Here is a 23,224-nt window from a genome sequence, read left to right as displayed (position 1 = left end):
GTAGATTTGTCAAATATATAATGGCGAGAGTATTTGCCTACTGCAGGTGAAAAGAAATAACACCCAGGAACTGATGTTGAATGGCCTCGTGTGGCAACAGGGCCCACTGAAGTGACAGCTCATTCCTGTTGAAGACACATTTGACGGATTGTACTTGGTCCTTTCAATTCTGCAAGTTTAGCTATTCATTTTCGGACATTTCAACATTTACTTAACTTTTGAACATCAAAACTTTTCCTGGAAAAGCTTAAGAAGGCACAATACATAAAACTTACAACTGTTTATTTTCACCTCTGCTAAAAATAGAACAATGAAATATGTTAATGTGACTGATACAAATGCGGTATTTTGATAATATGTGTATTTTTTTCTTTCCCACATTATTCCGACATCATAGGCAATTCATATATTTATCTCTGTCAAAAGCTGGTGGTTCACACCAATAATCCCAAGCAATTCAATTCAAAGCCAGACCAGACAGAAAGGACCAGGAAATTTAATCTGCAAAATAAATAAAATGCAAGGCTAGAGTAATAGTTCACAGAGCAGAATGCCAAGGAGCAAGTATAAGGCTCTGAGTTCAAACAAGGAAAAAAGTTAGATGATAGATAGATAGATAGATAGATAGATAGATAGATAGATAGATAGGCAGATAGATTTTAAATAGATGGTATACAAATAGTGATGTACTTGCCAATGCATTTACCTATTTTGTTTTTCCCATTAGTCTCCTAAAAGATATATTGATAGATAGATAAACCAGACAGACAGACAGACAGATGATAGATAGATAGATAGATAGATAGATAGATAGATAGATAGATAGATAGATAGATAGATAGACAGACAGATGATAGATAGTATACAAATAGCTATGTACCTGCCAATGCTCTTACCTATTTTGCTTTCGCCATAACTCTCCCAAAAGTAGGAAAATGGTTTCTGAATTCATTTCAGGTGGATAGGATATTTTTTTAATCTAAAGAAAAAAAAGATAGCAAGGTTAAGATATAAGAATGAGCAAACCTACGAATTTTGCATACTTTATATAGCAAAGCATAGATAAAATGATGTCAGAATCAGATTTATGTTCAATAACAATAAACTTGCTAAAAGCTCTGGGTCTTTTGATGGTGAAAAATTATTAGAATGCTCTATTTTGTTCTCAATATTTGTGTTATTTGGAATAATTATCCCCAGGCCTGTTCTTTGAGAGAGCTTGACTAAATTCATAAAGTTCAGTGCTGTCATATGGTCACAGATGGTTTACTACTGATTTTCCATGGGAAGCAGGTGTAGCCCAATGATTCTGTAGTGAAACAAGAGCAATCCATCATCCAGGAGCATTGTTTATGTCCACCTTGTGTATCCACATATGTGTATGTCCAGTACTGTTACAAAGCCACAGCAAGATTTTAGGAATTACAGAATCTCTTTGATCTGCTATACATTGTTATCATCTCAGAAGAGAAGCTGCCAGCTGCAATGAAATCTGTCCAAACTAATTTTGACTTAATCAGGCCTGAATATGCTAATTCAATCCTTGGTGTTTGTTTACATTCTAATGAGCTGTGGCAATAACTGAAATGTTTAAATGCCAATGTAAAGGCAAGTGAATAATCAAATATTTCAGTCAGGATGAAAATTCATTAGGTTTTACATTTCCAAATAGATTCAATATGTACATAGGTACCTAGCCAGGTCTTCATAGTTCCTGTGTGCCTATTTACTTGTTCTTTGCATCAAAGGTTGCATGAAATAAGGATGTCGTGAAGTAAAGACAATGTGCCTGGTTGGAAAAGTATATGAAAATAATAATGACCAGTCCTGGAGAACTTCCTGATGCTAAAAAGTCTAATTGATACATAAAAATAATCAGAAGGAAACTAGTAATATAAAAATTAGTAGTTCAAAATAAGCCTAACTCCAAGAATTATTTCTTCACTAAGAAAAAAAGCAGACTTTTCTTAATAAGAGAAAGATCTCATGTGAGCATCACATCCCTTTACTTTAACTTAGGCTTTCAATTTGAAAGTTTCGTATTGAAACTGATACTCTTTGATGGTTCAGTCAGCCATGTCTATTGCCAATGAAGATAAGTTGTGATTTGCATGCCAAGAAAGTTCTGCTATGCCTGTGAGACTCTACTCTCCTTGTGCGTTTTTATTGTTATCTTAAATAGACATTACACATCACTTGCAGTGATAGGAAATTATATGCAGAACACACAATATATATGACACTAACAGCAGTGAATTCTGCTATGAAACAGTCTCCAAGTTCACTTAGAATAATTCAATACTTTACAAAATAGAAATGCATTTGTCAGCCTCTGCCAGCTCTACCTGTGTTCATTAGCAATGACATTTGCAACCAATGAGCATTACTTCCATCTTACTTCCATTTACGCTGAACAAACTAGTGATTTAACGCCACTTTGAATCACTTAAGGTTACTAGCCACAGAATTTCAAAAGACTCATGACACTATGTAAAACACAATATGTCCCAACCCATATACCATTTCATTGCAGGATCAGAGTCAAAGATAGAATAAGTTTGGGAACAAGACAAAGGTTGTGGGTGAAATAAAGTATTGATGCTGGCTGGGATATATGTATATAAACATACATGCAAATGTGTATCTGTATATAAACATGCAAATATATACATACATATATGTATAGATATATACACATATATGCATATATATGTACTACTGAATATATACACACCTATGTGTATATATAGAAAGAGACCTATCTTTATAAGCATCTCACAAACTGACTAGGATTTCCACTGCATTTTAAACAAGGTGGTGCTTTTGCACTAATTCCCATAATGAAGTGTTCTTCAAATGACTGAATTTTAGAATTTTAGGGAATTCAGATATAATCCTGAATCTTGAGCCCTAACCCACAGAGATTTTCATTTTAATTGACCTGGAACTGGGTCCTAAGCTAGCTCTCCAGGAGATTCTAAAAATTACTATTCCAACATTCTGCATTTAAAACATATATCAATGAGGTCATACATATAGAGTATCTGTACTCCAGATTTATGGAACTGCCTGGCTTCATTCACAAGGTGGCAGATTAGAAGCTTTGTCCACCTGATTCTGTGAAGGAGAACAATCAGTATATCAGAGGAGAGATTGTATTCTGAAGAGAGAAAAAGAGAGAATGAATAACAGGAATTATGAAAGGGGTGAGAGGACTGTTGAAATGTATGGAAAAACAGAAAGATCACAAACATAAGAAATTCCCTGCAACTCCAACCCTGTATCCCAGAGAGCAACAGGAAGCTGAACATAGTAGTCCAGAACTAGCAGACCTAGCCACAGGAAAGCCCACATTATCAGCGAGCCTGAAACTCTGTGCAGTGATTCAATGTGATGATGACTACCACATGACAACTAGCATTGGAGAAGAAAGATACCTTGACACTCTCCAAATCTCAGTGTTATGTCTAGGCAAAAAACTGTGTGGTGTCTTACTGTTTGAAACAAAACTACTCTATTAACCTGAAGCCAACAAGAAATCATGGCTTAGAGAGTCTGGAATGTCTTACCATCATGTCTGGATCTGCAAGGAAGACATGTATGAATTGGGTCATGGAAGGGAAAACTTGTGACATGGCTTACTGAGAAATTTAAGTGGCAAAAAGCCCATGGCAGTGAAGACTGTGGAGGTGCCTGCCCTATCATCTGTGATAAGGACCAAGTCCCATTTTCTAAGCATCACTGTGGAAACAGAACTCTTAGCCTAGAGATGACAAAGTGCTAAGTCTCACTACTAGTCATAGCAGAGTTGTTACCTAACAAAACCGAGAGCGCTGATTGATAGGACATTTACCCAAGTTTTTCCCCCCCGCAGCAGAATTTATTTGCCTGCTGATTAGGGTCTGAAAGGAATGAGCCCAGCAGGTGAAATGATGACTGAATCTTTGAATTTTCCCTCTGCATTCTAAACTAGTGCTCTGTTTAGTCACCTACTCTCTAGTGCATTCTGGATATAGCCCTAGCCTTTGATATTTGCTACCCCTGCAGGCCCAAAAGATGGGCCAGTGGAGCATTTTTCTCCAGGACAAACGCATCAGAATTAGAGAAGATTTCTCCATAGAATATAAAAGCCTAAAGGATATGGAATGATGTATTTCAAGCTCTAAAAGGAAATAACTACAACCAGATTAATGTGACCAGCAAATCTATCCATCATATCAAAGGAAAAATAAAAAGTCCTATAACAAACACAAACCAAAGGAATGTATGACTACTAACCCAACCCTGCAGAAGATTCTTTTTATGATTATTACATTTTTAAAAATTACCTTTAAACTTTTTATTGTCTTTAAGTAGTTGTATAAAGGAGGTGCCATTTAACAAAGCAGTTTTTAATACAATGCATCTTGATCACACTTCAATATTCTTATCCCCTTCCTCCTGCCTCTCCCTGTACTTTTCTTAATTTTTGTGGTATCTATAATGAATTCTTTATTGCATCAGTCCCCCTTTTTCTTCATTTGTCTATCCCTCTTCCCTTGGACCCACCCCCACATTGGATTTACTCATTTCTGACAAAGCAGATTTCAAACAAAATTAGTCAGAAAAGACAAAGAAGGTAACTTAATGCTGATAAATGAAGTAATCCAACAGAGGATATAACACTTGCAAAGATATATGCCTTAAACTCTCATGCACCAATTTCATAAAGCAAACACTATAGTACAGAAAACCACAGATAGAATTCAACACAATCAGTAAGGCACCGGTGGCTCATGCCTGTTATCCTAGCTACTCAGGAAGCTGAGATCTGAGGATCACAGTTCAAAGCCAGCAGGGGGAGGGCAGGAAAGTCCGTGAGACACTTATCTTCAATAAAAACCACTAGAAAACAGGAAGTGGCGCTGTGGCTCAAGCGGTAGAGTGCTCGCCTTGAGCTGAAGAGCTCGTGGACAGAGCCCAAGCCCAGAGTTCAAGCCCCACGACCGACCCCCTCCCAAAATTCAATACAATGATAGTGGGTGACTTCAATAACACATTTTCACCAACAAATAAGCCAGCTAGACAAAAATTTATCAACTGAACCCAAAAGTTCCAGCAACTAGAGGTTTGCTTATCTATGTTTGAGTGATAATGCATACTAGACACAATACTAGACCAATCATACTAAATAAAAAATGTGTACACACCTGCTTTAAGGTGTAATTATCTGTTACACTCTACAGTCCTATTTTATGACTTACAAATCAATCAATTGTGTGGATGCTACTGTAAGCATCCCATACATTACTAATTTATTCAAAGGAAAAATTTTGTTGATACTATAGAACCAGAGTAAGAGTTTTGCTATTTATATGTCAAGGAAATTCAAGGATGAGATTATATATATAGGTTAATGAGATCTGTAATTTTTTATAGCTTCAGAAGAATAGTCTACAACTTTCTCACTCTATTGAAGTGACACTATGCTTTTGTAGAGTTGTCTATATATGCAAAACCTGATCAAATAGTTTTTTCCCTTGTTAAAATTGTTAGATACTTGATGTTTTAAGTTTATTACTTAAGAATACAGAAGACAAGGAGCAAAATTAATGTTCTTCTATTTCCAAACAAAAACATTCTGAATGCATAGGATGTTCATAACTCTGGGCAGATAAGACAACTTCACTGAAATAAAGAATTTTGCAAAGTTTAAAACCTTTAAGCTGTCCCTGCCAGAGGGACAAATATGTAAAGACAAAGAGGTGTGCAAAACCCAGTGGAGCTTCCTAATCTAATAACTAACCATGCGAAGCCACAAACCCAATAAATGCAGTAGCTGCAGAGGGGAAAAGCTGAACAACCAAACATTATTGCTTTTATCTCACAGTAAATGCCTTGAGAGAGTTCAAGTTAAATAATCCAGAGAAAGAATGAAAAGATTAATGAGAAGTTCTGGAGAATTAAGATTTTTTAATTTGTTCATTTTTAAATTTTTTAAACATGTTTCATTATCTTTAAGTAGTTGTACAAAGGAGTTATCATTTAACAAAACAGTTTATGAATTCAGTATATTTTGATTAATGTCACCTCTTTCAACATTCCCACTAATCCCTCTGCTACCTCTTTTCTCACTCTTCTTAATTTTATAGGATATATATTGGATTCTTGTCTGCATTTTCCCCTGCTTTTCCTTTCATTTGTCTATCCCTTCCCTCATAACACTACCCTACCCTGTTTGAGTACATGCTTCCTGGTATTTTTTTTTGCTGAACTTTGATTTTGCCTTTCTAAGGAATTACATTATTTGAGATCACTATGGAATCTAACCTTTTCAGTTAAAATAATTGCTCCCACCCAAAGTATTTACTTACAAAGGTGTAAGCTAAATCTAGCTTCTACATATAAGGAAAACGTGGATCTTTTGTTTCTCTAAACCCCATATACTTCCCTTAACATAACTGCCAAGTCTTTCCATTACATTCAATGGAATGATTGTTCAATTCCATCTCAATGATACAATACCATTCTTTCTAATGGATGACTAAAATTCCATTTTGTATATATGTCACATTTTCTTGATCTATTTGTCTATTGTGGGGCATCTGGACTGATTTTATACCTTGGCTATAATGAATAGTGCTTCAGTGAACATAGTTGTGCTGGTGGCTTTACTGTATCTTGTTTATAATCTGTTCTTTAACACAAATTTGCTAAGTTGTCACTTCCAAAATTTTTTGTTTGCAATTTTTCATAACATCTGAAATTAAGAATGAGGTATACTTGTTGTGAAGAATAAACCCATTCATCAATTGTTTATTTATAAATTACTATTTTTTTAATTGAAACAGTGATGAGGGAGGGGGCGGGGGTGTGTGTTACAGTTACATATAGTTACATAAATATGGTAATGAGTACATTTGTTTTTAAACACTGTTACCCCGTCCTTCATTTTCTTCTGCTTACCCCTGCCAATTCCACTCCCCCCCCACCCCCGGCCAGTTTGTAAGGGTCATATCCAACATAGTGAAAAGTGAGTATCAATGTGGCATTAGTTCATCTTTTGTCTTGCTGTTTCTGTGATTCCCTTTCCTTTCCATTGATCTAATAATCTTATATACAAAACACAAGGTACAGAAAGCTAAGAGAAATGAAAAAACTACATACATGACAAAGCAAGAACCTCTTGTTTCCATATCTTAGGGTTCATGTTGATATGTTTCATTGTACATGGTCCTATGAACTAAGTAATTGGGTGATTGAGATTCTCTGTTAAGAATATCTTATATATATTCTAGTTCTTAAAATTGAGGGATTCAATGTAACCTACTTTTCTTTGGGTTTGGCTTCAAATAATTTTTCCAAGTCTTTCCATTTCCTTATGAATGAATGGGCAGTGTCATTTTTTCTGATGAAATCATAGCACTCCATTGTGTATATATACCACAACTTTTTGATCTATTCCTTTACTGAGGGACATCTGGCTTGGTTTCATGTGTTAAATGTGGTAAATAATGCTGCAATGAACATGGTTGTGGTGGTAGCTTTAGTATGGTCTTGTTTGTGGTCATTTGGGTAAATGCCCAGGAGTGGGATTGCTGGGTCATAGGGGGACTCTATGTGTAGTCTTTTGAAGAATCTCCATACTGCTTTCCAGAGTGGTTGAACATACTATTGGTGGCACTCTCACAGCAGTATAATAGCTTTGGCCACATCCACACCAGCATCTGTTATTATTAGTTTTCTTGATAATAGCCATTCTAACTGGTATAATGTGAAATCTCAGTGTTGTTTTGATTTGTAATTCTTTTATGGCCAGAAATGTTAGGTATTTCTTTATGTATCTCTTGGCCATTCATATTTCCTCTTCAGAAAACTCTCTCTTTAAATCTTTTTAATGGAGTGGCTGTTTCTTTGAGGGTTTGTTTTGGGGGGATTTATTGAGCTGTAGATATATGTTAGATATGAAACCCTTGTCTGTTGTGTGGCTAGTGCAGATCTTCTCCCAATCTGTGGACTTTCCATTGATCTTGCTAGCTATGACCTTTGTCACACAGAAGCTCTGCAGTTTAATGCAATCTCATTTGTCCAACCTTTTGTTGTGTTTTTGTGTCTTTATTAATAAAATTTTGTATTTTTTTGGGGTCCGGTCGTGGGGCCTGAACTCTGGGCCTGGGCGCTGTCCCTTAGCTCTTCAGCTCAAGGCTAGCACTCTACCACTTGAGCTACAGCACCACTTCCGGCTTTTTTCTTATGTGGTGCTGAGGAATCGAACCCAGGGCCTCAGGCATGCAAGGCAAGCGCTCTCCCACTAAGCCAGCTTCCCAGCCCCAAACAGTTTCTTTTTTTTTGTGGGGGGAGAGGGGGTCTGGTCCTGGGGCCTGAACTCTGGGCCTGGGTGCTGTCCCTCAGCTCTTCAGCTCAAGGCTAGCGCTCTACCACATGAGCCACAGCGCCACTTCTGGCTTTTTTCTTTTTGCTTATGTGGTGCTGAGGAATCGAACCCAGGGCCTTGTGCATGCAAGGCAAGCGCTCTACCTCTGAGCCACCTTCCCAGCCTAATAAAATTTTGACCTGTGACAAGGAGCACTAGTTTTTCTCCTATTGCTTACTCTAATATTTTCAGGGAATTGCAATCCTAATATCATATAAAATAGACTTCAAATTAAAACTAATGAGAAGACACAAAGAAGATCATTACATACTAATAAAAGGATTGTTCCTATAGGAGGATATAACAACCCTAAGTATTTATACATCAAATGCCAGAAAACCTACCTTCATCAAACAAATACTACTTACACTAAAAACACACATAGATTCAAACATGGTCATTGGTGACTTTAACACACCACTGTCAATGGTATGATCAACATGGCAAAAAATTAACAGAGAAACTTCCGAACTTAGCAATTGCATAGACCAACTAGACTTAACAGACATCTACAGAATATTACACCCAGAAACACCAGAATATACGTTGTTCTTGGCAGCACATAGATCATTCTCTAAAATAGGTCACATTTTAGGGCACAAAGAAAATCTATGTAAATTAAGAAATATTGAAATATTTCCCTGTATCCTCTCAGACCACTGTTGAATAAAATTAGAGCTCAACACCAAAAGACACTATTTTTTTTAAATAGGCTTAATTTACAAACCTCAGGGAGCACAAAATTCCTATAGATCTATGGCCTGTTTTGTGACCAATTCTGGAAGCTGTTGAGTACAGAACTGGGTAGAATATATTATTGCTCTCATTACATCCACCACAGCCCACCCTATATAGCCATGAACTTACTTCTAAAATACATTCACATACATTCAAGGGAAATAAAGAAAACACACAGAAAATTATAACTTTGATTCTAGAGGCAGCCAGAAGACAAATAAATGGACAATGTCCTTTCCTGAGCATGGATGACTTTCTTCATGTTAGGATCTGAGCATTGGCTAGACAGAATGTCATGTTTTCATTGAGGGAGAAGCCTGACCTGTACTAGGGGTGTTCTTGTTCATTAGATCCCCCTGAAGAAAGAGGGAGTAACAGCAACAAACATGTCAAAATGTTTAATAAAGGTGGGACCTGCAGTATTGCCAAAGATAAAGGTCAAGTGATGCACTCCTCAGTATACCCATTTGAAGTACAATTTACGGTTCATTCGCCAGGGTAATACAAACTTGTATGCAGGGATTACATCTCTCCTTTGAAATATATTTTAGAATATATGTCTTATTTATTGTCATTTCAATTCACATTTTTCTTGAAAGATGAATTTTAAGGGAGGTGGGAAATTATTTTTCTTAAATAAATTCAAGATTATCTGCTTTCATTTGTACCTTTCAGTTGCTATTATTAAATAATTTTCTTCTGAATGCATATCAGATTTGCTTATTTCTTTTCCAAGCTATACTAACTACAACAGCATGGAGTTAAGTAGGATGAAACAGTATTGGTGGTCAGATATGAACCATGTAATAGTGGAAACTTGAATTATTGACAAAGATATGGGGCAGAACTATCAGAAAAGAAATGAAACTGGCTCTAGAACTTGGGATTTTGGTAGGGAAAACCAGATGAAATCATGTATTGTCAATCAGTTCACTATCATAAACGATGATGAATTGAATAACACTTAATTTTTAAAATATTTTTGGAAGCTGGAAGTTTAAGATCATATTGTCAACAGATATAGATCTTCTGAAGCTTTTACCAGTTTGTCATTACTCATGTTCTCACTGTGATCCCACTGACCTTCCCCTGACCTTCCCTCTGTTGCTCATGCCAAAATTTTCTCTCCTGACAAAAATACCAGGTATGTTGAATATGAGCCCAATCTATATAATCTTTTTAACTATGAATATCTATTTAAGGACATATTTCCTAAAGATACTCATATGCTGAAGTACTAGAGATTATGGCTTTCATATGTGAATTGCAGGGTATAAGAATACAATCAATGAGAGGAATTTATATAAGAACGAAATGTAAATGTATTAACATCATAAATGTGAAATTTAATTTTAGTTTGCTATGAATAAAAAGTATTTTGATAAAGAAGTAATGAAGAATACACTAAAAAGATATATACAAGACTGCTTAGATTATCTAAAGTTTTAAATGTAAATTGTTTTAATTAAAAATTAATCTCTGTTATTCAAAAGATACTATAAAGAAATTGGAAAATATAGTCCACAAGCTGTGGGGAAGATATGTTTAATACTTTTAATCTTCCAAAGGTTAAGATAAAGAAGACATTTTTTGGGCTTACCTGTAACACCAGCTCTGAGAGAGGTTAGAAACAGGTGATTTATCATCCCAGGCAGGCCAAGGAAAAAGGTTGAGAGTCTATCTGTAAAACAAGTACAAAAAGCAAAAGGATTTGGGGCATGACTAAAAATGGTAGAGACTCATCTGTTAATATGAATTTCCCAGTATTTTCAGAGAGTCAGGGAGACACATTGCCAAGGACAGTATTGTCAGAGAGACAGAGAAAAAGACATAGACAGACAGACCAAATGTTAAGAAAATATACCTACAAAATATGATAAAAAGCTCCCCAATACACTGATATCTGGAATTATTTTTAAAACAAAAGTAAGACATTGAGGATAATATATGTAATATATCTGATAATATTTGGACTTTTAAGATTATGAAGCATCTGTTATTAATATATTAATTAATCAAGAAAGAACCACTGAATTAATTAGTGAGAATTGATCACAGATAGACTGCCAAGATGATTAAAAAATAAGATGTAGCTGAATTTCAGTCAGTCCCTTTAGGCTGATGAATTGATCAAAATACCATCTCTCACCTTCCATGGCCATTAACTTAGAACAGTGTTTCTTGATTTCTCATCATAATGAAAATAACTATTAAATCTAAATTTAATCTAGAAAGGCATTGGAAGATAACTATTATTTGCTTTTTAGTTTCAATGATTATTTTTATGTTCTTATGTATATTTTTCTTGGTGCCAGATGAGATGACTTTGTAGTAAACTAAAAGGAAAATAAACAAGGTAATATAATATACAGATTATTCATCTTGCTATTGGAAGACAATGCTGCCAGAACATGGTGCAAATATTTTGTTAATAGTTCCACTACAGAAAAACATTGGTGTGTTTCATTATTGTTCTCTAGGGATGCTGCCAGGAATTCACCACCTCACACAGACTTCTGCTAACATGCATGACTCATATTGAGCAGCAGTTCCAGTTTAGCAACAACATTAATTACACCAAGTTAACCCTTAACTAAAATATTACTAGTTTTAGTTTTGCTTACATGTGACTTAGAAATTTTCATTCATTTTGTGTTGTTTAACTGTATAAATATATAGTTTTTTAGAAATGTAGGAAGCATTACAATAATAATAACTTAAACAACTTTCAGGTAATATAGGTAATTTGACTTTAAACTATGTCTATAAATTACTCTTAAAATATACTATACATTTTTCCTCCTGAAATGTGGGCTTCATTTTTACCAAGTGAAGCTATCTGATAAAGAAAATAGTGTTCCATAAGAACACCAAAACTAATAGCTATCGTTCCTTTATTGCCACATATACATATGTTTTATTTTAATGATAATGATGGACTAAAAGAGGACAGACATTCACACGTTTCAATCTATTACAAATTTAAACAATAGGAAAAAACCTTAATTTGCTAGATTCTCTAATTCACTTTAATATTGGACTTTTGTCTATCAGAAGTTTCTCACAGCCTTATAAAGCAAATATTCATGACTTGGTGTTCTAAGAAGAAATAGAAACATACACCAAAAGACATTTCAGCAATTATTTTTCTGGCAGAATTAATCTCTGTAAGAATAGTACATAAAGATTATTACAGAATTCATTCTGCAATAATGATTATTATTGTGGATTTAATGTTCCTCAGTATAAACTTGGAATGAGTTTCTTGAATCCTAAGGCAATGGAAAGATTTATGAACCACTACAAATAAATAAAATCTAAAGTAAATTACATTAGCCTAATAAGCAATTGCAATTATTCAGTATTTGGAAGTGATTTGATTCACCTATACATTTCTTGTATATAAATAGTGAAATGAGAAAAAGTATCATTTTTCCTTTTAAAATGCACTGAGTATTCTGGTGCATAGTGGAAATGGGTATCTCAAACAAGATCTAAAGGCTATTTGATTATATAATTGAACCTGACATCTTCCAGGAAAATTGTAAGAAATTAATAACCATATTAATTTTGGGAGAATCAAAAGCAAATATTTTCTCTGAATCTTAATACATGGGGGTTCTTATTATATAGGTTATAAATCAAATTTAAACTTTAAGTGCGATTTTTCAGTTGCTGATTAATTATATACATTGTACTCCTGTCATAATAATGCACTAAAATTTGCCTGCAAATTTCATGTTATACACTGGAAAACATTGGCAATTAAAATCTGAAAAGCACAGATAATAATTTCAGTTTGTGTACTTGTATGATTAACCTTTTTTGTCCAAAACTACCCACCTATGAAATATATAGAATAGGGCTGGGAAGGTGGCTCAGTGGTACAGCGCTTGCCTTGCATGCATGAGGCCCTGGGTTCGATTCCTCAGCACATAAACAAAAAGAAAACAAAAAGCCGGAAGTGGCGCTGTGGCTTCAGTGGTAGAGCACTAGCCTTGAGCTGAAGAACTGAGGGACAGCGCCCAGGCCCAGAGTTCAGGCCCCACGACCGGACCCCCACCCCCACCAAAAAAAAAAGAAATATATAGAATAAAATTTTCCTCATTAGTGAAGAATTAATTTATGTAACATATATAAAGAATGAAAGCCCAATCTAGTGACTTTGGAAATATTCTGTACTCCATCCAGTACTAGAGAAAATTTTGACAATATCTTAAAAATAAAGATATATTACCTTCAAGAAAATAAAGGTGAAATCAGAGAAGTTGATGGAATCTCAACAGATAGAAACATATCCATAATATGCTACAAAATTACCACTACCCTAGAAAGTAAAAGCATAGGAAACTTGGAATAATTCATTAAGGGAGCTAAGAGATCAAACATTGTTGTTATAGCAGAAAAAGAGTAATTTCAGAGGGAGAGAAAGATATGAAGGAAGGAACAAGTTGGATGGGCAAGTATGTGTGTGTGTGTGTGTGTGTGTGTGTGTGTGTGAGAGAGAGAGAGAGAGAGAGAGAGAGAGAGAGAGAGAATTATAAAACTATCTTGTAGACTTTCAAATATATATGAAATTAGAGCAGTAAGACACTAAGTACAAATAAGTTGCATGGATGAAAAAACCTCATTTAAAGCTCTATTTTTTAAAGGATGAACAGCATATAATTATGTAAGTATATGATACATTTTTTGCCTACTAATCTCTTAATTGTTAATGAAGTCTTAAAATCACTGTAATAGAGAAACAAAAGTGTTCAGTATTATATTAAACTATAATAATTCACAGATGCATTATATCAGTATATAACTAAAATAGAAATAATGGGGAAAATGACACACACATCACAAAAATTAAAGAAATAATATAATACAGATTCAGATAAAAATGCATATTAAAATTTAGAAAGAAAAAACTTCAAAAAATACACAATAAATAACTCTCATAGGAATATCAATACCAAATTTCAAACTCTACTATAAAGCCATAGTAATCAATACAGCTTGGTACTGGCACAAGAACAGACCTCAGGACCAATGGAAGAGAACTGAAAACCCAGAAATGAACCTACAGACCTATAGCCATCTAATCTTCGATCAGGGAGCTAAAAAAATAGAATGGAAGAAAGACAGCCTCTTCAGTAAATGGTGCTGACAAAATTGGTTAAATACTCCAAATGGATCAAAGACCTCGGAGTCAAAGCAGACACTCTGAAAACATTACAGGATGGAATAGGAGAAACCCTAGATCTCCTTGGCACAGGAAGAAATTTTCTTAATAAAGACCCAGAAACACAACAAATCAAAGAAAGGTTGGAAAAATGGGATTGCAAGAAATTGCAGAGCTTCTGCATGGCAAATGACATAGCTAGAAAGATCAATAGAAAGCCCACGGTTTGGAAGAAGATCTTCACTAGCCATACAATGGACAAGAGTCTCATATCTAAAATATACCTTGAACTCAAAAAATTAAATCCCCCAACAACAAATCTTCAAAGAAACAACTGCCCAATAAACAAGTGGGCTAAAAAGTTAAAGAGAAACTTCTCTGAAGAGGAAAGAAGGATGGCCAATAGACACATGAAGAAATGCTCAACTTCCCTAGCCATAAAAGAAATGCAAATCAAAACAACATTGAGATACCACTCACCCCAGTTAGAATGGCAAAAATCAAGAACTCTAATAACAACAGATGCTGGAGGGGATGTGGACAGAAGGGAACCTTATAAGTCGTTATGTGGAAAACGAACTTTACAACTTTGGAGCGGGAGTGGGTGGGGGGGCGGGGGGAGGATGGGAAGGGATGGGAAGCGGAAACAAAGGAGGAGGCTACAATGCTTGATAAGAAATATACTTTTTATCTTGCCCATGTAATTGTAACCCCTCTGTACAGTATTTTTCACAATAAAAAAACCCTCATAGTTATGAGTAATAATTCTTAAAACAATGCTAAAACTCAGTATATTGATATGTATTATGAGCATACATATATAGTCTATACTGATATGTATTATGATTATACATATATGGTCATATATAATATATTATGGTAATATAGAGAGAAATAGGTTATGGACAATTGTCATAAATGATGGTTATTCTTGGAATTTATAGGTGGTTTAGAGTTTGAGAATCAATTAATTCACCAAATTTATAAAATAAACGAATGTTAACATCATCAAAATGAAAAGATTTCTTGAAAAATATAACATTAAGTGAAGGACATCATCTCACCAAAAATTTATTTCCTATGCATCACTGATGATTTCCTATATATAAAAGTCAACACTATGCAAAATAATCTGTAGTGTTAGAACTCCAGAAATCAGGCGCTGTAGGAAAGGTTGAAAAATCACAAGAATATTAGTATTTCCTGTTTTCCTTTTCTGGATTCTTAAAACAAAGGGTGTGTTCACTTTCAAAACCTGTGGTTCTGTTCAAATTTATTTTTACATGTATGTTATGGACAGCTTATTCTATACGAAAAAGTTAAAATGGTGATAGACTTTTCTACAGCACAATGATAAGATTGCAGCAAATTTCCCTTGGAAAAACAATAAAAATGAAAAAATTCAAATATCACCAAAAAATTGTTACAAATACAGTGGAATTTCCAAAGAGTACTTTAAGAAGCCAGTATCCTGATTGAGAAACAAAAGAGAACTAAAGAGAAGTGAGCAAATTCTTCAGCTCTTCTGCTGTCAGCTACTTTTCCTACCACCTATCCTAAGCATCAGCTAGGGACTAGTTCTTGTACATGCTGAGAAACCAGCATTTCATAGAGCTAGAGGAGGAGAGAAAGATGAAGATTATGGGTACAATGACAGCAGAAACTGGAGAAGAGGGATATGTCAAGCAGCAGTAGCTTCTAAAAAACTAATTCTAGGAAATTAATTTTATTAGTATACTGATTTTCAACTCACAGAAACTTGAACAGTATTAGGTATGAGCTAGGAAGAATATACTGATGCTGGAATGGGCATTTCATCAGATTCTAGTCACAAAACAAAATTTGGAGCTCAAGGCTCACTAAGGGAAGTACTCTAGCAAACACTTCATGATCCCGATCAAAACCTATAGAATATTATACTTCAACACTTCAATAGAATAGAAAGAGTAGAAGTAGAACAGGAAAATAAATCATACTTATAGCAAAATATAAGAGCACTGGAAAGAAATGACCAATCACCATATGCAATTATGGTATATAATGTATCTGTATTTTTTACAAGCACAATATTGAGCAAAAGAAGCCAGGATAAAAGGAGCAAAACCTCTGACTTAATTTGTATGAAATCCAAATGTAAGTAAAGTTCATCTTCAATATGAAGTTAGGATAATAGTTACATTGAGGATAAGCAGACTTTTTAATTGCTGGTCATGTTCTAGTCTTGGCTTAACAACATTTTTTAATTGTGAAAAAAGCCATTTACTCTGTAATTATTATTGTAAGTATTTTCTCATAGAATCAACAGTTAGTTAATAGAAGTTACAGGAAAATATGGATCCTTTCTCTCTCTGGACCTGACTTACTTATCTAACCCAAATTTTTCCAAGTTTTTCCATTTCTTTAATACTGGTACAATATTCTTTCTAAAGGATCAGTAAAATTCTATTCTATGTATATGCTACATATTCTTCATCCATTTATCCATTGAGGAGCACCTTGGCTGATTCCATATCTTCATTTTCTTTTTGTCGGTTGTGGGGCTTGAACTCTGGGCCTGGGCACTGTCCCTCGGCTCTTCAGCTCAAGGATAGCACTCTACCACTTGATCCACATCCATCTTTTTCTACCTATGTGGTGCTGAGGAATAGAACCCAGGGTCTCATCAATGCAAGGCAAGCACTCTATCTCTGAGCCACCTTCCCAGCCCTAAATCTTCATTCTTATGAATAGTACTGCAATAAACATGACTGTGGCTCTTCTGTATCCCGGATTGTAATCTTTTGGGTAAATGACCAGGAGTAGAACTGTTGGATCATAAGGTAGCTCTATGTTTATTTTTGGAGGGGGGAGAAACACCAGACTGCTTTCTAGACTGGTTGAACAAGTTTACATTCTTACCAATTATGTATCTTATTGTTTGTTTTCCTGATAATAATCATTTTAAATAGGGTGAGATGGAACCTCAGTGTAGTTTTGATTTGCATTTCCTTTATGGCCACAGGTGTTCAGCATTTCTTCATATGTCTATTGGCATACTTCATCATTTGAGAAGACATATAAACTCTTAAGTGAAGATGTTGGGTGGTATGCAAGTGTATACAAATGTGTTAGCTAAAATAAAGTATATTCAGGAGAGATCTCAAAGAGTACAATTCATTAGAAAGCCTAAATCGAAGTTCAGTACAGTAGAACATCAGGAAGAAGGTACTTGAGAGGGCTGGGATAGGGTCAAGGGCAAAGAATAGACAAGTACAGAGGACAAGAGGAGAAAATGCAGACGAGGCTTCAGTGTATATCCTACAAAATTATGAAGGAGGTAATGGAGGTAGGGGAGAGATGGGTGAGAAAGTTTGAAAAGGGTGACATTGATGAAGATGTATTATACTCATAATATAATGGCAACTCTTTTGTACAATTATTTAAATATAATAGAAAAAATTAAAAATAGAAGTTAAAACTTCAGAGAATATTTGAACATGGATTTTAATTGCGCAGGAACTAAAGCATGGAGAATATCAATTGTATACATCATCAAAGAAAAGTAGGACAATCAATAAATAACTTTTAAGTATTAAATTTATTAACTTGGGAGACAATTCTTCGAGGAAAGTTGAATGTAAATATAAGTTCAAAGGAAAAATGTATAATACTTTGCAACATTAAAAGAGCATGCTTTTTAACATTTTAAGTAGAAGTGGCTGGTTATCACTTGCAATGGTATTTATATTGCCTTGGATATATTTTATATAATGATTGCTGTGCATAATTATCTTACCAAAGGTGTTGAATATTTTTATTATCTTTAACTAGTTATACAAAGCAGCTCACATCTGAAAAAAGCAGATCATGAATAGAATGCTACCCTCTTTAACACTTCATGATTATAGCCACCCCTTTCAACATGCTTGCCCATCCCGTTCAACCCACTCTTTGCCTCACTTTTCTTAAGTTTGTAGGATGCCTATTGAATTTTTGACTGCATTATTCCTCCCTTCTCTTAATTCATCTAGCCCCCTTTCCTCTACCCAACCTTTCAATTACCTATTTCCCAGCATTTATTTTGTTGAACTATGATTGTGCCTCTCTAATGGAATTACACTATTTGAGTTCTCCCCTAAATTCAATTAATACATTTATGTCTACTTGCACACTACTTAAAATGTTTAAATACATAGAACTTGCATTTTTTCAAGTGATAATGAAAAATATACATCTCAATGATTTTATGTTGTATGAACATATTGGAAAGGATATGCAAACAAATAACTTGGGTATCCTCTTGGTTAATTTCTACTATTATCAGGAAAAAGATTCCAGAGATCTAAGTTTCATTTATATAAAGTGGTTCTACTTCTGAAATTTCCAGATTATTCTATTAGATAACTTCTTTACTTTCCATCACATTTTTTAAGTATCAGCTTGTGACCGTCCATCAAAAAAGGAATGAGCATGTAAGAATGCTTATTATTGTTTAGTAAAAGGTGAGAGTAAAAAGAAAAGTAACATACACACAATGTATCTTGTTCAGATATTTTTGTATACTTTTGTAATTTCCTTTCATGTTAAAACCCTTCCTGAAATTATTCATGATACTTGTGCATTCATATTGAGAAACAAGCTGAAATTTTTTCTTATAAATTTTGCTCATGTACTTATTGTTGTATAAAAGGTGTTTTTTGCAGTACAGTGCTTTACTGTAGACTGATTGTAAGGGGCCTTAATAATTAAGGAATTTGGTGTCCACATTGTGGCTTTTCCAGTTGAGACAATTATTTTTCCAATTCATTGTAGCATAATCCTTCTGGTTGAGGATTACATACCAGGTTACCTGAATTCTAGAAGCAGTTAGAAAAAAATGTATTGAACATTTCAATATTAAATCTCTGATTTCACAATCAATCTCTGATTTCCGTATTGGCAAAACTGAGAGAAGAAATGTATGAACTGAAACATTCAACTTTAAACTCTTCTTCTAGCCGATTTCACTGACTTTCATTTTCTGAGATTATCAAAACTTGAAGTTCCTTTTTTCAAAGAATTTCTAACATGAATGTATAACATGAATGTATGACTAGAGTTTAGCAATCTGGAATGAAATGAAGATTATCCAAATGACAAAACCACAGGGTGTTTATTCTGACTGTCCTATCACATCATCACTTGTGTTTTATCCAGCACTAGGAAGCTGGTAGAAGAATAGGAAAGTTTTATAGTGGAAGCAAGTGAAGAAGACTCCAGAATTCCTCTCTTGAAGTTTGTTGTCATGAGGAATCAGCAGGTGGATTAACTAGAAGCAGAACATCCTATACAATTAGTTAGAAGTGGATGTATATTTGAATTTCTGTGGTTGGTCCTAAGTTGAAGGCAGGGACAGCTCTGTGCTATTAACAATATTCAGACATAGGAGGTTATTTGTTATGGAAGTTATTATTCACATTCTTGCATTGCTCTTAGAGATAGCAATCTGGCTATCTCTGACAGGATAGCTTTTTAGGTTGTAGACAAGGAGGTTAGTTTTCTGGACAGGTTTTTGTCTTCTCTAAGTAACAGTTCTTTATGACCCAAGTATTAAAATGTTAGTCTTTCATCATTCTTTCGTTGAAATATCACTATTGTAGTTATCAATTCTCTTGATGCCTTTTGTATATTTTCACAACTGTCACTAATAATTCATCTTTCTATTATTTTATTACTTTACTCTTCTATTTTTGTGAATTCACAAAGTACAACAAATCATTGTGTGCCTGCTTAGAGTAGCTGAAATTTTGCCTTCAGGGTCAATTCCAAAAAGAGTTTGCTTATTTGAAAAATGATCACATATGAACATTTTTTTTTGTTTTTGAGAATGCCAAACACCCATATGTAAGGGTGGCATTAATTTGTTATCCCTTTGTGTTTCCAATAGCAATGATACAGAAACCTGTTTAGACAAGTCAACAAAAGTACCATGACAAGAGTTTAATAATTGCTTATAAGAGAGTTTCATTCTTCTCATATCAGTGTGGGTAGTTGTAAATGTTTAAAAGAAATGTTTGTATCTTACTAGGTAAATACTCCAATTTTAAGCATATTTTTCTGGTGAGTTGTAGTCTAGTTTTGCTCAATTTTTATCGCATATGCTACAGAATACTTTTTCTCCCTGCTTATGATTTGTTGTGTGTTTTACATATATATTATCCTGGTGTGTGTGAGGGTGAAAACCAAATAACATTAATGTAAACCCCCACATTGAAGACTTAATTCAACTCATATCATAAATGCCTTTGAAGGATAAAGAATCCTCAAGGATCTTAACAGATAAATGAAGACACATCTGAGACAAAAGATACATCAAAGTTACATGAATTTTTGATGTGGATGAAATATCAGGAATGCTATTTATTGCATGTAGTCATACAAAGTGACAACTCTGAGTAATTCTATAGCATATTCTTGCCGTATTACCCAATAATATTCATATGGTATTGACTTGAAAAGTCATGACCAAAACCAGCCCCAAACTACATATAACAGCTATTTATAATCACCCCAAACAGGAAGCAACCAAAATGTCTTTGAATAGGTGATTAGGGAAACAGCTAAGGTACATTCATGAAATTAATTCTTATTCAGAGATGTAAAGAAAGGAGCTATTATACCAACAAAACACATATCATCATTTTCAGTGCAATTTGAAAGTATAGAAGTAGGACTGAGGAAGCTATATGCTTTAGTATTAAAATTACATAATATTCAGAAAAGGACAAATCTGGAAACAGGGAAAGAGTTTCTGACACATCAAAGTTTCAGGAGGACAAGGAAGGACTCACAGGGGATTGTTTTATGGCAATGGAATTCACATTGTGAAATGAAGCAATGCATACATAATACTTTGCATTTGTCAAAACCTGAAACATTTACTGCACAAAAACTGATTTTTTTTTTTGGTCGGTCATGGGCTTGAACTCTGGGCCTCAGTGCTATCTGTCAGCTTTTCAGCTCAAGGCTAGTGCTCTATCACTTGAGCCACAGCTCCACTTCCAGTTTCTGGGTGGTTTATTGGAGATCAGAGTCTCATGGATTTTTCCTGCTGGGGCTAGCTTTGAACCTCGATCCTCAGATCTCAGCCTCCTGTATAGCTCAGATTACAAGCGTGAGCCACCAGAGCCTGGCTAAAAATTGAATTTTTAAGTATATAAATTTGAAAAATATTAGGAGTTTGGGGACCCAATGAAAAAATAAGAGTGTGATAGGAGATCTAGCTACACGTCAAATATATGAAAAACAAATTTAACTGAAGTGGATGAGGAGTAGGTGATGACCTAAGTAAGTCCTGGTTAATGCTTGGCAGCCTAATACCTATATCTTTATCTCTGATAAAAGAGGTCAAGGATTTCTAAAAACAAACAAAACAAACAAACAAAACAGAGCTGGGCATCTGTGGCTCACATCTATAATCCTAGCTACTCAGGAGGCTGAGATTTGAGGACTGTGGTTTAAAGCCGGACCAGGCATGAAAGTTCTTATGATACTTTTCTCCAAGTAGCCACCAGAAAACCGGAAATGGTGCTGTGGCTCAAAATGGAAGAGTACTGTCCTTGATTTGAAGAGGTCAGAGACAGCACCCAAACCCAGAGTTCAAGCCCACAACTGAGAAAACATAAAAAGAAAAACAACAACAACAACAAAAACCAACAATGGCTGGTCTGAGGGAGGGAGGGAGGAAAGAAGGGAGGAAGGAAGGAAGGAAGGAAGGAAGGAAGGAAGGAAGGAAGGAAGGAAGGAAGGAAGGAAGGAAGGAAGGAAGGAAGGAAGGAAGGAATCTCAAGCAACTAGAACATCATGTAACGGGAGAAAACAAATTGCTCAAAATTGATGAGAGTTTGTCAGACAGGTGTATTAATGAACTAAGAGAGTTTTCAATGTCCAAACCTGGAAAAATAAGAGCAACAGGTAGGAAAAGTATGTGTACAGTAGTATGTGAGTTCATTCCATTATTTGCTAAATTCCAATTTATCTACTCATTATAAAAAATACAATTGTTAGAAAATAAAGTTTATTCATAATAATGTTGGCAGAGTCTAGCAAGGCTGTAGGTTTTGTCATACTGCATTGGATATTGGGGGTTGAATCTTCTTTTCATTTTTTCCTTCTGAAATATTTTTATTTGTATTTATTTTTCTATGCTCAAACACCTAATCCTCCTGTCTCCACCTCCTGAGTAGCTTGGATTATAGATGTATGTTACCACACCTAGCTGGATTTGTTTCTTGTGAATAGAAAATTCTTGCATTCCCCACCCTGAATTTTTAAAGAACAAAACACACATTTTGTGACTGTAAGCAGCATCAGTTCATTTCAAGCTCTGTCAATTCTGTTTTTTGTTTTGTTTTGTTTTGTTTTTAAGGAAAACATGTCAGAGTGAAAAGTTGTATATGAAATCAAATTCTGGGAATTTCATTTCTCATACCTCTGTGTACTGGAGCAAATCCAAATCCTTTTTGTTGTTATTATTGTTGTCAAATGTTCTTTAATTGGAAGCGTTTTTCTTGTGCTTCTTAACTAGCCAGGCATTCCAGCGCACCACTGTTGATGTCATGAGGCGGGTGGCCATCAACATTAACCTCACACATTAAGGAACTTCCTAATGGTTCCAGAACCATCTCTGGCTAAAGATTGGTGCTACATCTGCCCGTCAATGTTGACAATCTTATCAAAAGAGATGTTTCCACTGTGTTTAATGTTTTTCTGTTTCTTTCTGTCTCTTGGTGGCTCCTTTAGGGCTTGGACAAATGGAATTTCATGAAACTGCGGAGCTTCTGCATAACAAAGGACAGAGATAGCAAGATCAATAGAAAGCCTACACATTGGGAGATTATCTTCACTAGCCATATAATGGACAAAGGCTTCATATCTAAAATATA

General features: G+C 34.8%; 1 long non-coding RNA gene across 1 annotated transcript; it reads right to left on the bottom strand.

Moving 5' to 3' along the window:
• Positions 1-383: 383 nt before the first annotated feature.
• On the bottom strand, positions 384-22,906 carry LOC138822536 (uncharacterized). The gene is made up of 4 exons (XR_011370544.1): positions 22,771-22,906; positions 10,752-10,832; positions 897-979; positions 384-501 (listed from the first exon to the last, which is right to left on the bottom strand). It is a non-coding gene; the product is annotated as an uncharacterized lncRNA (long non-coding RNA).
• Between the last annotated feature and the right edge of the window lie 318 nt (positions 22,907-23,224).

This window comes from Dipodomys merriami, unplaced genomic scaffold (genome assembly GCF_024711535.1).
Source record: "Dipodomys merriami isolate MVZ:Mamm:240054 unplaced genomic scaffold, mDipMer1.0.p SCAF_112, whole genome shotgun sequence".
Taxonomy (NCBI): Eukaryota; Metazoa; Chordata; class Mammalia; order Rodentia; family Heteromyidae; genus Dipodomys; species Dipodomys merriami.
Note: the sequence above shows the minus strand (reverse complement) of the source record. Positions and strands in the feature narration are given on the sequence as shown.